This window comes from Dendrobates tinctorius, unplaced genomic scaffold, assembly GCF_039654945.1.
Source record: "Dendrobates tinctorius isolate UK_male_01 unplaced genomic scaffold, ASM3965494v1 ptg000039l, whole genome shotgun sequence".
NCBI lineage: Eukaryota > Metazoa > Chordata > Amphibia > Anura > Dendrobatidae > Dendrobates > Dendrobates tinctorius.
The window spans coordinates 33,744,685-33,760,703 of NW_027361707.1; positions in this window are offsets into that span (position 1 = coordinate 33,744,685).

Consider the following 16,019-nt stretch of genomic DNA (forward strand, 5'->3'; position numbering starts at 1 on the left):
GACACTCAATCAGACAGGAGCATATTATTGCCATTAAACTTTGGAAGCACACTAAATATGGTGCCCATAGGGCGTGTCCTTGCAGGGGTTCCACCAATGCCCACAGCATCCCCACTAACACTAGCACTCATATTTACTGAGTAAAATTACCTCCTTATCTTAAATGCTGACACATCCATACTTGTTTCCATTAAGCATCCATAGGTAATCCTAGGACTAGGATTAACGAGCCTTTACTAGTACTTCACCCCCATATGTAAGTGTGCTATTCCGTTATAGCCATATGTGACTATCTTTACACTGATTTAAAATACTTTCTTATCTTAGATGTTGTACTTCAACTATGTGTCCATAGGCAATCCACTAACTAGGGCTAACCAGCCTCTTTTAGTTCCTTACTCCCACGGGTAGGTGTACCATCCCGTTATAACCACGTTATTACCTTACACTGAGTAAAAATACTTTCTTATCTTAGATGCTGATACATCTATACTCGCTTTAACTAAGCTTCCATAGAAAATCCTACATTTGCTATAGTATGGTATGTGTTGGCACTACTATATTTTCCACCATCTATCTCTTTACCACCTTGGCACCTTTTCTCTGTACCTTGTTTGATTGTGGTTCAAGATGCTTTGAAAATCATATTTTTTCTACGAATAACCATTTCTATTCATGTAAATACTTAATGTATTATTTTTGTATTGTATGTTTTCTTTAAAATTTGTATCTTTTGTAAGGTAGCGCTGTCAATCGGGTAGGGGATACTCGCTTGGCAGCCAATAAATCACATCCAGCACAGGTTTTCCATAAAACACTCACAGTCCATGCGGTTTATTTAGGCATCATAAACCCTCAAAGCAATAGACAGTTCATGTCAACAGCATAGCGTCCATGACAGAGCTTCTCTCTGTTATCCCTGTGGTCACACAGGTTGTGCCATGTTCAGTACACAGGCTCTCTTAGCCTCACAGTTATATCCCCTCTCCGGGTTTACCTCATGGCCGCTTCTCCATACTGCAGACATTCATTCCCTCAAGGGAACTATCAGGCATGTGCAGCCATTAACAGAGCGTTCACTTGCTGTCAGGCAGACAGCCCCATCTCACTCAGACGGGACCTTCCAAAACTGACCAACCGGGTCCCTGCATTCACTCCATGTGACCTACCCTGGCCACCTTATATGGTCCGTAGCCACGCCCATCGGGTCACATGGCTATGGCCATCACAGCTCCTTCAACCACTCATATACACTTTATAATAGCGTTCTTAAACACACACCCTGGGTGGGTTTGTAGTTAACTGGTCCCACCCGTCTCATCAGCTACCTGGAGACGTCCAAAACACATTGAAACAGCACCTCAGCAGTATCAATGCTGATCTACACACACAAGTCTCCATCCCAAGGCCACCCACCTTGAGATACAAAACGGTCATTCAGTATTCTGCCACTCATCTTCTCTCCTGGGACATCCACACTGCGCCCCCTAGCGGACACAGTGGTCACTACACCACATACCTCCCCCCTCTGTTCAAACTTGTGGGGTTGAACACACAACATTACACCAGGATCTCGAGATCGGGCACTCATTACACCTTGCCCCACAGGTCGAGAGAACCGTCTCCCTCTGTCATACGGCCTCATCCCTACGTTAGGCCTCCCCCGCCCCCAGCGGTCAGAATATCGGTCGTTGTCTTTCACCCTCCAGCCACGGTCTGTCTGCGTTGTCAGACACTGTTTAGTCACCATCCTTTCTCTATCTAAGCGTTTTGTAACAAATAGTACCCCATCACGTCTAAGTTTGCTTTTCAGTGCATTAACCTCACGGTTCATTGCACCTGCTGTCTCTGTAACATCCTCCAGTTCACACTGTAATCTATGGTGCAACGTATTGGCACGTTGAGCCTCTTTCACTGCTTCTTCCACATAGCGTTTCAGCGGTTTCAGACGCACATCATTTCCCTCCGCCAGGTCTTTGTACTGCTCAGAACTACGCCTTTCATCATCCATTTGCCTTAGTATAACCTTCAGTTTTTCCTCCGTACGACGTACTTGTTTGCTTGCAGATTGTCGCACTTTAATTTCCGCATCAAGCTGTTCCTCCAGTAGTGCAACCTTTGCTTCTAACTCCTTATTCTGGCGAACTAATTGCTGACGGGCACTCTCATTCTTCTGAGCATTACTACGTTCTGTCTTCAGATCAGCATTCATATGGTCAACCTGAAGTGAAGCCATTCTCAGCCTGTCATTGGCTAATTCAACGTTGCCTTGTTCTTCCTCCACTTCTTCTTCCAGCTGAACAATGCGAGACTCTAACCGCCTCTTTTCTTCCAAAGCCAGAGCATCTTTACCACTGTTGGCAATCACATCAGCCAGTTCATCTCTTTCCTGCTGTGCTTGCCTTTTAGCATGCTCTGCAGCAGCAAGCTTCTCTTGCATATGGATCATCTCTTCTTCCATACTCTCCAGTTTCTTCTTGTCTTCACTCTGTTCATCACTCAGGCCTGGCCGCTGTAAGTCTTCGTCCCACTTCTCCCGCAGAAGACCTCTTACAGTTTCTGTGAGTACTCCTACCTCTTCTCTGAGGGACTTATTCAGACCTTGCCACGATGCCAGGTGACCTTTGAGCTCGAAGACTTCTTTCTCTAGCTCATCTAGTCTGTGCTCCCTCTCTCTCTCAGAGCCACAGTCACCCCCTAGAGTCTGAGTCACACCGATCATCCAAGAGAACTCTCCAGTTACCCTCTGACCGTGTGTCCACTCCAGTCGTCTCATCTCCCAGCCCACCATCCGTCATGTCACGAGACGTCAGGTCCGTACGTTGGACAGACGTACCCCTTCTTCTGGTCACTTCTACAACCGACCCGTCCAGCTTAGCAGGCGTCACCATCACCATGTCTGCTAACCCAACAGTAGGAACGTCTCCATCCTCCTGCCATATATCATCAAACAAGACAAAGTCCTGACCCCTCTCAAAGGTATGCACTAAGTTTAGTGGCACACTACCACATTGACAATTAACCCCCTTTGTTATCTCAATCAGGACTCTTTCCACCGTATAATTCACAATGACCCCGTGGTCGCAGCGAACCCTGAAGTTTTGTCAGTCAGAGATAAAACGAGCGGAGTTCCTGTCAGAGTCACCTGACTCTTTGAGTCAAGCCTACCAGAGACTCCTTCCCAGTGCAGCATCACGGTACACACCTGTGGCCCGTCGTTATCTGGAAAATACATGCCGCACTCCTCAAAAGACATACACACACTGCGGTTCCCCAGACATGTCCACTGAGGTACCGAGTGCTGCCACTTTTGCAAACTCGGCCCCTTTCTGGACCACCATCCCAATTTTGGCCACCCCCTTTCGGGATTTCCCCATGTCCGTCTTACCGGTCTCCTTAGACCGCAGTTCACATAACACAGTTTATGTCTTTTACGATACCACACAAGTCCTTGCTGACACCACTACAGCTCCTGCTATCACCAATCTCCGACACCCCCGGCTGCTGTTCACACACCGCTGCTGGTGTCACCTTCGTAACCCCACCGAGATACAGGAAGCCGCTTGTCCCCTTTGTAACCCCGCCGAGTTACAGCAAGCCGCTTGTCACCTTCGTAACCCCGCCAAGTTACAGCAAGCCGCTTGTCACCTTTTTGACTCTCCTGAGCCACCGCAGCTGAGTTGAGACAAGAGAAAAAAAAACACACCACACAAAACTCACGTGTCCTGTCTGTGTGCTATTCAGGACGTTCCGTCTCCACCTGAGACCGTCCAACACACAGGGCGCACCGGGTGCTATTCAGGGAGCCGACCCTCCTCCCAGGGTTTCCCAACACACCGGCCTCACCAGGTCCAGGGGTTCGGCGAGTGCTATTCAGGACATCCGTCTCCGCCTGAGACTGTCCAACACTTATGCCTCACCAGGTCCAAGGTCATACAACATACTCCAGGGATCCGATTCTTCTCCCAGAACCTCCCAACACTGACCCTCCAGGACCTTTTCTCACTGAACCCTCCAGGTACACAGTCTCTCTCACTGACCCAGGTCAGTACAACACGAACACCTGTCCGTTACCTGTGTCAGCTACACAGGTCCTCGGATAACTCTTATCCGCAGAGGCACCCTAGCAATCACCAGTCTCTTTCTCTGACCCCGGTCAGCATATTACACGGCTTTCACGACCGTCACCTGCTGGCCGCGCAGGTTCTCGGACCCCTCTACCGCAGAAGTGTCCTATAAGTCTTTCCCACTGACCCTGGTCATTATATCACATCACACAGCTTTCAAGACTGTCAGCCCTCCTGGCTCAGCGTTGCCAGCACTGCACCATGTGCTATTGGAAACCGTTGCCCTTAGCAACCGAATTTTGCAGTCCTCTTCCGTTGCTCCTAGCAACAAGGCTACAACACTGCTCATAGCATTCTCCACCAATTGTAAGGTAGCGCTGTCATTCGGGTAGGGGATACTCGCTTGGCAGCCAATAAATCACATCCGGCACAGGTTTTCCATAAAACAGTTCATATCAACAGCATAGCATCCATGACAGAGCTTCCCTCTGTTATTACTGTGGTCACACAGGTTGTGCCATGTCCAGCACACAGGCTCTCTTAGCATCACAGTTATATCCATCCACCTTGAGATACATAATGGTCATTCAGTATTCTGCCACTCATCCTCTCTCCTGGGACATCCACACAGCGCCCCCTAGCAGACACAGTGGTCACTACACCACACTTTATTTATAATTCTGATCCCTTGTAGTAACTGATGAAGGTCCATGTGACCAAAACGTTTTCAAGTACTACAATAAAAGCAATCTTTCACATCACTAAGTTGTGTCAGGTCTTTGTATTCAGAAGGCAGTCATTGACACACTCCACAAGGAGGGTAAACCACAAAAGGTCATTGCTAAAGAAGCTTGCTGTTCACAGAGTGCTGTATCCAAGCATATTAATGGAAACTTGAGTGGAAGGAAAAAGTGTGGTAGAAACAGGTGCACAAGCAACCAGGATTACCACAGTCTTGAAAGAATTGTTAACAAAAGGCCATTCAAAAATTTTGGGGAGATTCACAAGGAGTGGACTGCTGCTGGAGTCATTGCTACAAGATCCACCATATAGAGATGTATCCAGGACATAGGCTACAAGTGTCACATTCATAGTGTCAAGCCACTCTGTCATGACCAATAGACAGTGCCAGAAGCGTCTTACCTGGGCTATGGAGAAAAAGAACTGGACTGTTGAAGCGTCTTACCTGGGCCATGGAGAAAAAGAACTGTACTGTTGCTCAGTGGTCCAAGGTGTTTTCAGATGAAAGTAAATGTTGCATTTCATTTGGAAATCAAGGTCCCAGAGTCTGGAGGAAGAGTGGAGAGGCCACAATCCAAGCTGCTTGAGGTCTAGTGTGAAGTTTCCACCATCAGTGATGGTTTGGGGAGCCATGTCATCTGCTGGTGTAGGTCCACTGTGTGTTATTAAGACCAAAGTCAGCGCAGCCGCCTACCAGGAAATTTTGGAGCACTTCATGCTTCCCTCTGCCGACAAGCTTTTTTGGAGATGGAAATTTCATTCTCTAGCAGGACTTGGCCCCTGTCCACACTGCCAAAAGTACCAATACCTGGTTTAAAGCAACAGTATCACTGTGCTTGATTGGCCAGCAAACTCGCCTGACCTTAACCCCATATAGAATCTATAGGGTATTGTCAAGAGGAAGATGAGAGACACCAGACCCAACTATGCAGACGAGCTGAAGGCTGCTATCAAAGCAACCTGGGCTTCCATTACACCTCAGCAGTGCCACAGGCTGATCGCTTCCATGACACGCCGCATTGATGCAGTAATTGATGCAAAAGGAGCCCCGACCAAATATTGAGTGCATTTACTGAACATACATTTCAGTAGGCCAACATTTCGGATTTTAAAATCATTTTTCAAGCTGGTATTATAAAGTATTCTAATTTACTGAGATAATGACTTTTGGGTTTTCATTGGCTGTAAGCCATAATCATCAACATTAACAGAAAAAACACTTGAAATAGATCACTCTGTGTGTAATGACTCTATATAATATATGAGTTTCACTTTTTGTAATGAAAAACTGAAATAAATTAACTTTTTGATTGTATTCTAATTTTGTGAGAAGCACCTGTACATAAGTTATGCCGCCTATGCAGATAGACAGTGCTGTGGGAAAATTCCCATCTGAGGATAAATACTAATAGAGGTGACATCACAAAATGATATGCGTAGCAACGCAATGTAGAAATAATCTATATATATAAACACCTTATCATGTCTGTCTGTAACCGAAATCGAGGGTCTCTGATTGGTCGCGGCAGCCAGGCCCCCGCCAGGCCGCAACCAATCAGCGACAGGCGCAGCTGTTTGTAACAGTAAGCTGCGCCTGCCGCTGATTGGTCGTAGCCGCCAGGCCGCGACCAATCAGCGGCAGGCCCAGTCGGGCGCAGCACTCAATCGGGCGCAGGCCTTAATCTGTAAAAAAGAGAAATAAAATCAAAAAAAGGTTATTCTCACCTTCCGACAGCCTCCTGTCTTCTTTCCACGCGGCTGGCCTTGCGTTCCCAGTAATGCTTTGCGGCTTAGACCGCTGGTGACGTCACTCTCGCGAGAACAAGAAAGAAGATCGACGTCACTCTCGCGAGAGCGAGAAAGAAGACCGACGTCATCAGCGGTCTAAGCCGCAAAGCATTACTGGGAACGTGAGGCCAGGCGCGTGGAAAGAAGACAGGAGGCCGTCGGAAGGTGAGAATAACTTTTTTAATTTTTTAATATTATTTTTTGACATGCTAGAGGGCCGCAGCAGTGATTGGTCGCGGCTACACGGAAAGGGGGGTGAGGGGACCATGCATACCAGGAAAGGGGGGTGAGGGGACCATGCATACCAGGATTGGGGGGGTGAGGGGACCATGCATACCATGATTGGGGGGGAGGGGACCATGCATACCAGGATTGGGGGTTGAGGGGACCATGCATACCTGGAAAGGGGGGTGAGGGGACCATGCATACCAGGATTGGGGGGGTGAGTGGACCATGCATACCAGGATTGGGGGGTGAGGGGACCATGCATACCAGGAAAGGGGGGTGAGGGGACCATGCATACCAGGAAAGGGGGGTGAGGGGACCATGCATATCAGGATTGGGGGGTGAGTGGACCATTCATACCAGGAAAGGGGGATGAGGGGACCATGCATACCAGGAAAGGGGGGTGAGGGGACCATGCATACCAGGATTGGGGGGTGAGGGGACCATGCATACCAGGATTGGGGTTGAGGGGGCCATGCATACCAGGAAAGGGGGGTGAGGGGACCATGCATACCAGGATTGGGGGGTGAGAGGACCATGCATACCTGGACTGGGGGGTGAGAGGACCATGCAAACCCCAAAAGGGGGGTAAGAGGACCATGCATACCAGGATTGAGGGGTGAGGGGACCATGCATATCAGGAAAGAGGGTGAGGGGACCATGCATATCAGGAAAGGGGGGTGAGGGGACCATGCATACCAGGATTGGGGGGGTGAGGAGACCATGCATACCAGGAAAGGGGGGTGAGGATACCATGCATACCAGGATTGGGGGGTGAGGGGACCATGCATACCAGGAAAGGGGGGTGACGGTGAGCATACATACCAGGATTGGGGTGTGAGAGGATCATGCATACCAGCAAAGGGGGGAGGGGACAATGCATACCAGGATTGGGGGGAGGGGACCATGCATACCAGGATTGGGGGTTGAGGGGACCATGCATACCCGGAAAGGGGGGTGAGGGGACCATGCATACCAGGATTGGGGGGGTGAGGGGACCATGCATACCAGGACTGGGGGGTGAGGGGACCATGCATATCAGGATTGGGGGGTGAGGGGACCATGCATACCAGGAAAGGGGGGTGAGGGGACCATGCATACCAGGATTGGGGGGTGAGGGGACCATGCATACCAGGAAAGGGGGTGAGGGGACTAGGCATACCAGGAAAGGGGGGTGAGGGGACCATGCATTCCAGGATTGGGGGGTGAGGGGACCATGCATACCAGGAAAGGGGGGTGAGGGGACCATGCATACCAGGACTGGGGGGTGAGGGGACCATGCATACCCCGAAAGGGGGGTAAGAGGACCATGCATACCAGGATTGGGGCGTGAGGGGAACATGCATATCAGGAAAGAGGGTGAGGGGACCATGCATATCAGGAAAGGGGGGTGAGGGGACCATGCATATCAGGATAGGGGGGTGAGGAGACGATGCATACCAGGAAAAGGGGGTGAGGATACCATGCGTACCAGGACTAGGCGGTGAGGGGACCATGCATACCAGGTAAGGGGGGTGACGGTGAGCATACATACCAGGATTGGGGTGTGAGAGGATCATGCATACCAAGAAAGGGGGGTGAGGGGACCATGAATACCAGGAGAGGGGGGTGAGAGGACCATGCATTCCAGGATTGAGGGGTGAGGGGACCATGCATACCCCGAAAGGGGAGTAAGTGGACCATGCATACCAGGAAAGAGAGGTGAGAGGACCATGCATACCAGGATTGGGGGGTGAGAGGACAATGCATTCCAGGATTGGGAGGTCAGGGGCCAAGCATACCAGGATAGGGGGTTGAGGGGTAGCATGCATATGAGGATTGGGGGTGAGAAAACCTTACATATCAGGATTGGGGGTGAGAGAACCATACATATCAGGATTGGGGGTGCATTATTGCATTATTGTTAAATCTTCAAAAATAAACTGCATACATATTCTAGAATACCCGATAGAGTCGGGCCACCATCTAGTCATATATAGACACTGTTTGGCAAAACTAGGAGATGTACATATTACCTGTATGGATCAAACCCCTATGCGCGTTTCGCTAGTGCTTCTTCCTTGGGGGGGTGTCGGAGTGGGAAGCATCATCGCTATAAAAGCAACTACCAGCCAATGGAGACGGTTGGGGAGGTCTATCGGGGACCTGCCCACTGACATACAACACATGTCCATTTCATTGTGTGTACATTCTAAACTGTCAGTGTCAATTTTTAGACAAACCAGCTACAATGATTGCACTAATGGAATATACAGTAGTAGTGAACACAGGGTAATTCTACCTATAAGGGTAAACTGCTGTCAATGGGCCGAGTATGGTGATCCCATGATCCCATGAGGGTGGGTTTATTCGATTAAGTATAATTCCCGTAATCCCATTGGTACTTAAGGCAGTCTCAGTTGCTCCCATCATTTGTCACATGCTTAAAAAAGTATATTGCTATAGTAACTATCCTCCACATATATAGCGGTTCCTAATTCGGTGGTGTTAGGCGTCGGATTCCAGCAGCTGCACAGCAAGAATCCAGAGCCATACATTCAGCGGTTTCCCATTCCTTTCCGACCACTCAGGGACCTGCACAGCATTCTCGGTGAGCCAGGCGCCCTGCTCAGACTAGCACTGTGGGTCTGGATGTTGCTGCCACCTCTGGACCAGCAATGGTAGCGCAACCTGCTTTGCAGGAAACCACTCCAGAGGCTAAGTCCTCTCGCCACGCTACTGGGCATGCCCACGAGATGATCTCCCAGTGGAGATCGGGGGTCACATGCTCAGGTCCTTGTCCTGATCTAATTGGCCCATCTCAGAGGTCTGGAATGTCCCGGAAGCGCATGGCTATAAAAGGCCCGAGTGGCCGCTCGGCCATGTGCTAGTATAAACTATACTTGCTATGTGTGAATGGTGACGGATGTATGATTCTGGTGACTGACTCATTATAAAACCCCTTCCCTCTGATATTACGTATGTGGTTAGGGAATTAGAGTTATAGTCAGCGCCAGTCAATAGCAAGCCATATGCCACAGTACGTATTGCACCGCTACACTAGCGTCCGATAGTGTTATGCCTTACGGCACTGTCGTACAGCGGCAGTAGTTACCGCTGCGCTGCAGTTAGCAGCACTTACCGGCATCCTCGGTAGCGACACCGCACGCACGGTAGGTCAAGACGGACACCGACCTCTGCCTTGGGCTATATCCTGTGACCATATACCGTGTGTGCATGCCAGCTGAGACTTGTGAAGCTAACAGGCTTGGCGTTTATGCTTTATTTATACTAAAGCGCCTCTGTGAGTTTTAACAGAGTCTGCTCTGCACACCTCGGGTGACGTTTAACCCGAGCGCAGTATGCCGCCATATAGCGAGTCTGCCATTACTCAGCAGTGATTGTTACACCTACTGCACGGTGGACCCCGGGCGGCGAACGCACTTCCTATTATTTATATTTAATGCATTCCGCTGTCCCTAACATTATACTAGCGCCAGGGTCTGGCTAGTAATGGCGGACCTGCAGCAGCTGCAGCGGTACATTCGGCAGCTGGAGAGCAGGTTGGTGGCTATCAAGAGCTCCACCTCAGCTGCGAATGCTACGGTAGCCACTGCTCAGGCAGTCGCAGAGGCTGTCTCACCCGTGCCCACACTCACGCCTATGCCGACAATATCTCGCCTCCTGCTCCCCGACAAGTTTTCGGGTGACAGCGCCACCTATAGGGGATTCGTGAGTCAGTGCTTTATCAAGCTTGAGTTACTGGCTGCACGGTTCCCTACAGAGCGGGCTAAGGTGGGGTTTATTGTTTCTCTTTTATCTGGCAGGGCATTAGCGTTGGCTACGCCATTGTGGGAGCGTGATGATCCCGTGGTTCAGGGCGCTGCTCAGTTCCTTGCGACTCTGAAGCAGGTATTTTTGGGACCACGGATCACGCACGACACCTCTCTCCAATTATTGGCCCTAACACAGGGGTCTCTCTCGGTCAGCCATTATGTCGTCCGATTCCGACATTGGCTTCCGAACTAGAGTGGCCTGATAAAGCACTCATCCCTGTGTTTTGGAGAGGGTTAGCAGAGCATGTCAAAGATGCTCTAGCAACCAGAGAGGTCCCCACAAGTCTGGAGGAAGTGATTGCCATCTCCACCCGCATTGATCACCGGTTTTCGGAGCGCGGGCTGGAACGTGCGCAATCCAGACGAAGGGTTAACTTGGCTCCCACCTTCACTGAGCCGCTAAGATCTCCCGCTCAGGAGCCTACATCCTCCGAACCTATGGAGGTGTCTCGCGCCGGCCCCAAGCCACGTTCAGTGCGAAGCTCCGCACCTTGTTACCAGTGCTGGCAATTTGGTCACTCGGCTAGCACGTGTCCTCTGCGGTCGGAAAAACGATCATGTCCAGTGGCCATAGGTGGTGGTCAGACAGATATGAAACCCTTTTCTCCCAAACCGGTATTCCGAGGGACCTTAGATAGCGGGGCCTCCACCTGGGAGGTAGAGGTTACCTTGGATTCCGGGGCTGAGGGGAACTTTATGTCCTCGACCTTCGCCCAGAAACACGCTATCCCTATAAAATGGTGGCCCATTCTCTGTATACATTGCCACTTTGTCAAGTGCGCGCTGTCCGGTGCATGCGCAGTATGTTACTTTGCAGCCATCTTGGTACACCGCTCCCAGTACTTCAACCTGCCTCTCTGCAACTGCGCAGACATATGCTTCCTACTTCCGGTATCGGCGTACGCCGGTCAGAAGTATCTGCTTCCATACACGCCGATTGCTCCTAGCTGCTCCCTGTCTGCCACATTTTGAATAAGGTATTTATACCTCACCCGCTCACACTTTGCTCACCGCTACTGATGAAGCCAGTTTTACTGGCGTAACACATCGGGAAACTTCTCTGTGCCCCAGTTCTCTTCCCATGCCTTTAAACTCCCACTGCATGAGCGTCCTCTGTCTATCTTCACCTATGCAGGCATTTGCCTCCGTGACTCAGGTTGTATGTGGCACTCTGCTCCCCCTCATTTTGGGGTAACCTCTCATTCTATTCAAGTAGCAGAGTAGTACCTGTTGTATTTATCATACAGTCTCTGAAGATTTGGGTTTATTTGAATTGGCTATGTATTCAAAGTACATTTACATGGTGGAATAATTTGTACCACTTTAACTTTATTATTGCTTATTTGTACAGAGTACCTTCTATGTGTCGTTTTTGCGGGGGCTCAACCCTTATGGGTTATGGTACTATCATGATTGCATCTTTGCAGTTTTAATTGTTTTTAATGTTTTCATAGTGTGTTCTGGTGTTATAATAAAGGATTGTTTGATACTATTTCTCGCTGATCCCTGATATATACATGCCTCTTTCTCTTTATTCAGTTCTATGGTTCTTTAGCATGTAACAGGTGATCCTGTGCAGTGGTGCCCTCTATTGTTTGCAAATCTACAGCAAAGAATTATTATTATTATTTATTTATATAGCACCATTGATTCCATGGTGCTGTACATGAGAAGGGGTGACATACAAATTACAGATATCACTTACAGTAAACAAACTAACAATGATAGACTGATACAGAGGGGAGAGAGGACCCTGCCCTTTCTGCTTTATATTCTACAGGATCAACAAGATCAGACACAGCAATTAAATGCTATTTCCCGTGTGGTTTACGCACAGAGGGTACGGAAAGTATTCAGACTCCTTTAAATTTTTCAGTCTTTGTTTCATTGCAGCCATTTGGCAAATTCAAAAAAAATTATTTTTTTCTCATTAATGTACACTCTGCACCCCATCTAGACTGAAAAAAAACAGAAAAGTAGAAATTTTTGCAAATTTATTAAAAAAGAAAAACTGAAATATCACATGGTCATAAGTCTTCAGACCCTTTGCTCAGACTCTCATATTTAAGTCACAAGCTGTCCATTTGCTTGTGATCTTCCTTGAGATGGTTCTACTCCTTCATTGGAGTCCAGCTGTGTTTAATTAAACTGATAGGACTTGATTTGTAAAGACACACACCTGTCTATATAAGACCTCACAGCTCACAGTACATGTCAGACCAAATGAGAATCATGAGGTCAAAGGAACTGGCCAAGGAGCTTAGAGACAGAATTGGGGCAAGGCACAGATCTGGCCAAGGTTACAAATGAATTTCTGCTGTATTCAAGGTCCCTAAGAGCACAGTGGCCTCCATGATCCTTAGATGGAAGAAGTTTGGGACCACCAGAAGTCTTCCTAGACCTGGCCTTCTAGCCAAACTGAGCCATCATGGGAGAAGAGCCTTGGTGAGAGAGGTAAAGAAGAACCAAAATCACTGTGACTGAGCTCCACAGATGCAGTAGGCAGATGGGAGAAAGTTCCACAAAGTCAACTATCACTGCAGCCCTCCACCAGCCTTTATGGCAGAGTGGCCCAACGGAAGCCTCTCCTCAGTGCAAGACATATGAAAGCCCACATAGAGCTTGCTAAAAAATACACACGAAGGACTCCCAGACTATGAGAAATAAGATTTTCTGGTCTGATGAGATGAAGATAGAACTTTTTGGTGATAATTCTAAGTGGTATGTGTGGAGAAAACCAGGCACTGCTCATCACCTGCCCAATACTATCCCAACAGTGAAACGTGGTGGCAGCATCAAGCTATGGGGGTGTTTTTCAGCGTTATGACTTTTGATGGATCAAAAACTTTTCACCTGTGCGTCTAAAGGCTGTAAAGTGCTGCTGCAGTGTAGTACAGCACAACCTCCACCAGGGGGTGATGGTGAGGGAAGAGAGGTTGCACACACACCCACACAGCGTAACACAGAGCAACAGCACAGGTGTCACAGGTAATGAAAGAGTGGTCAGACTAGCCAAAGTCAGCAACTGTCAGGAGCAGAAGAACCAAGGGAGACAGCAAGTGCGTAGTCAGGGAAGAGCGAAAAGTCAGGACCTACCAGGAACATAGTATCAGAAACATAAGACGTAAGTCGTTGTCAAGGTACAAGCCAAAGGGTCAAAGCCAGTCGGAAAGCGTGGTATCAGAAACGGAAAAAACAGAAGCAGAGTCCAGAGAGCAAGCCGGGTCACACACAAGTCCAGGTAATCGGGGCAGGAGGAACACTAAAGGAATGCAGGTCAGAGGCACTAGCTTGGAAGCTTGCAGTATAGCTGATGCTGGCCCGCAGGACGCAGAGGATTGAAATAGGCCAGCCAGCTCCAGAAAGAGGCAGAGGGTATTAACCCCCGCATGACCAGTCCAAAGAGAAGACAGCAAAAAACAAACTCTGGACTGGATCATGAAAAAAGCATTATCTTTCACGCTACATGCCTATGTGGTAAGATTTATATAGGGCTCACTACTAGGTAATTAAAGATACGGGTCCGGGAACACCATCATGACATCGAAAAAGCCAAGACAGCGGAGGACGTCACAACAATCAAGACAATCCTTAGACACTATAAGAAATACCATGGAGGAAATGCCTGGCCCAAGTTAAAAGCCGCTGGAATTTAGGCTGGGTACTTTGGCATCTCAAGGCTTGAATGAAAATCATGCCCCCTGACGAAGGCAGCGCTGAAACGGGCATGGGGTGGGTGCAGGCTCCAGGGCATCACTATTAGTATCCGGGTAAGACTATATCTGTTGTGATGGCGCTATGATCTTTATGATATATTTATTATTCCATTGTCCAGCGCACTATATGATATACCCGGTACATGTACAATTACTTATTGATCTGTACCTTGGAATATTGGCACCTATTTGTACAGATCTCTAAATGTATATTAATTCTATTAATTCCGGTGCCCTGTATTACCTGTACCCTTTTTGGTATTTTTTCTAATGCACGTATGCACTTTGATTCTCCACTATGTTAATGTTCTCTGTGATTTGCTAATAAAACTCATACTCTTTTTATATATTAAATTTGGGCTTCTTTGAGCGCTATGTTCTCTTTTTTCTAATAGTTTTGGTTGCGATTGGCTCTGTATATTGGTCCCATACTTGCACCAATAATGTGTTATAAATATCTGATGATTATTCGCTTATTATAATGGTGCATTATATATTGCTTGGTGTCTGCTTTACATGCCTATGTGGTAAGATTTATACAGGGCTCACCACTAGGGAATTAAAGATACGGGTCCGGGAACACCATCATGACATCGAAAAAGCCAAGACAGCGGAGGACGTCACAACAATCAAGACAATCCTTAGACACTATAAGAAATACCATGGAGGAAATGCTTGGCCCAAGTTGAAAGCCGCTGGAATTTAGGCTGGGTACTTTGGCACCTCAAGGCTTGAATGAAAATCTTGGTTTTGAGGCATTCTTGTGATCATTTGTAGGCCTTTTTTTGTAGGTATCATTTTAGAGGTTTGGTTGGGGGGATTTTTATATTTTTTCTTACATGATTTTAATTCACTAATTCACCATCATCATATTGTCCATCAGCAACCATCAAACCATAAGACGGGGGTACTTGAAGATTCTTCCAGGTCGACACTATGAACAGATTATGTGGAGGAATCGTTGGTCTGGGACGCACTTGCCCTGTTTCCAGGATCCGCATTAGTTGGCTCCATCCACAGCTGCATGGGACTGACATTATACACCTTATGGTCATGAGACATTATCATTACCATCTTGGGAAGACTGGATGTCTGTACTTCGGACATGATGGATATTGGCCATTCTTAAAAAATCAATTTTTACGGCCCATGATAACAGAACCTATTGACATTGCTGACTTACCACGAGGAACACACGCTGACTGGACTTATCCTTATGCGGTTAATCAATAATTGTAAAACCTCAGGGCCGTGGTGACCAGTATACATATCCAGTGTGATACCCTGAACTGACGGGACAGTGGAATCGGACCACCTGGACATACTGGCCTTATCTCTGGGTTGCACTGCAATTGGCTTTCTTCATCACCAAATTAGATTGACTTTATGCGTTTTGAGGTTATGTCATTTATAAGTTATTTGTTGTGAGAAAATGGAGACTTGGTCTTCCTACAGGACAGGTAATGAAGATGTGACCCTGTACTGTGTCCTATGACTATTAGCTCCATCTTGGTCACTATACTTCTCGGTTTGTGACCATGGACCTTGTTTTAGTGTTAATCATTTTTCTGGGGGGCACTATATGTTTCAGCTTATATTGACTGCACTGTGGCAATGGCAGTTTTCCGATTGGTACATAGAATTTGTATTACTTGGGTATATAGTTT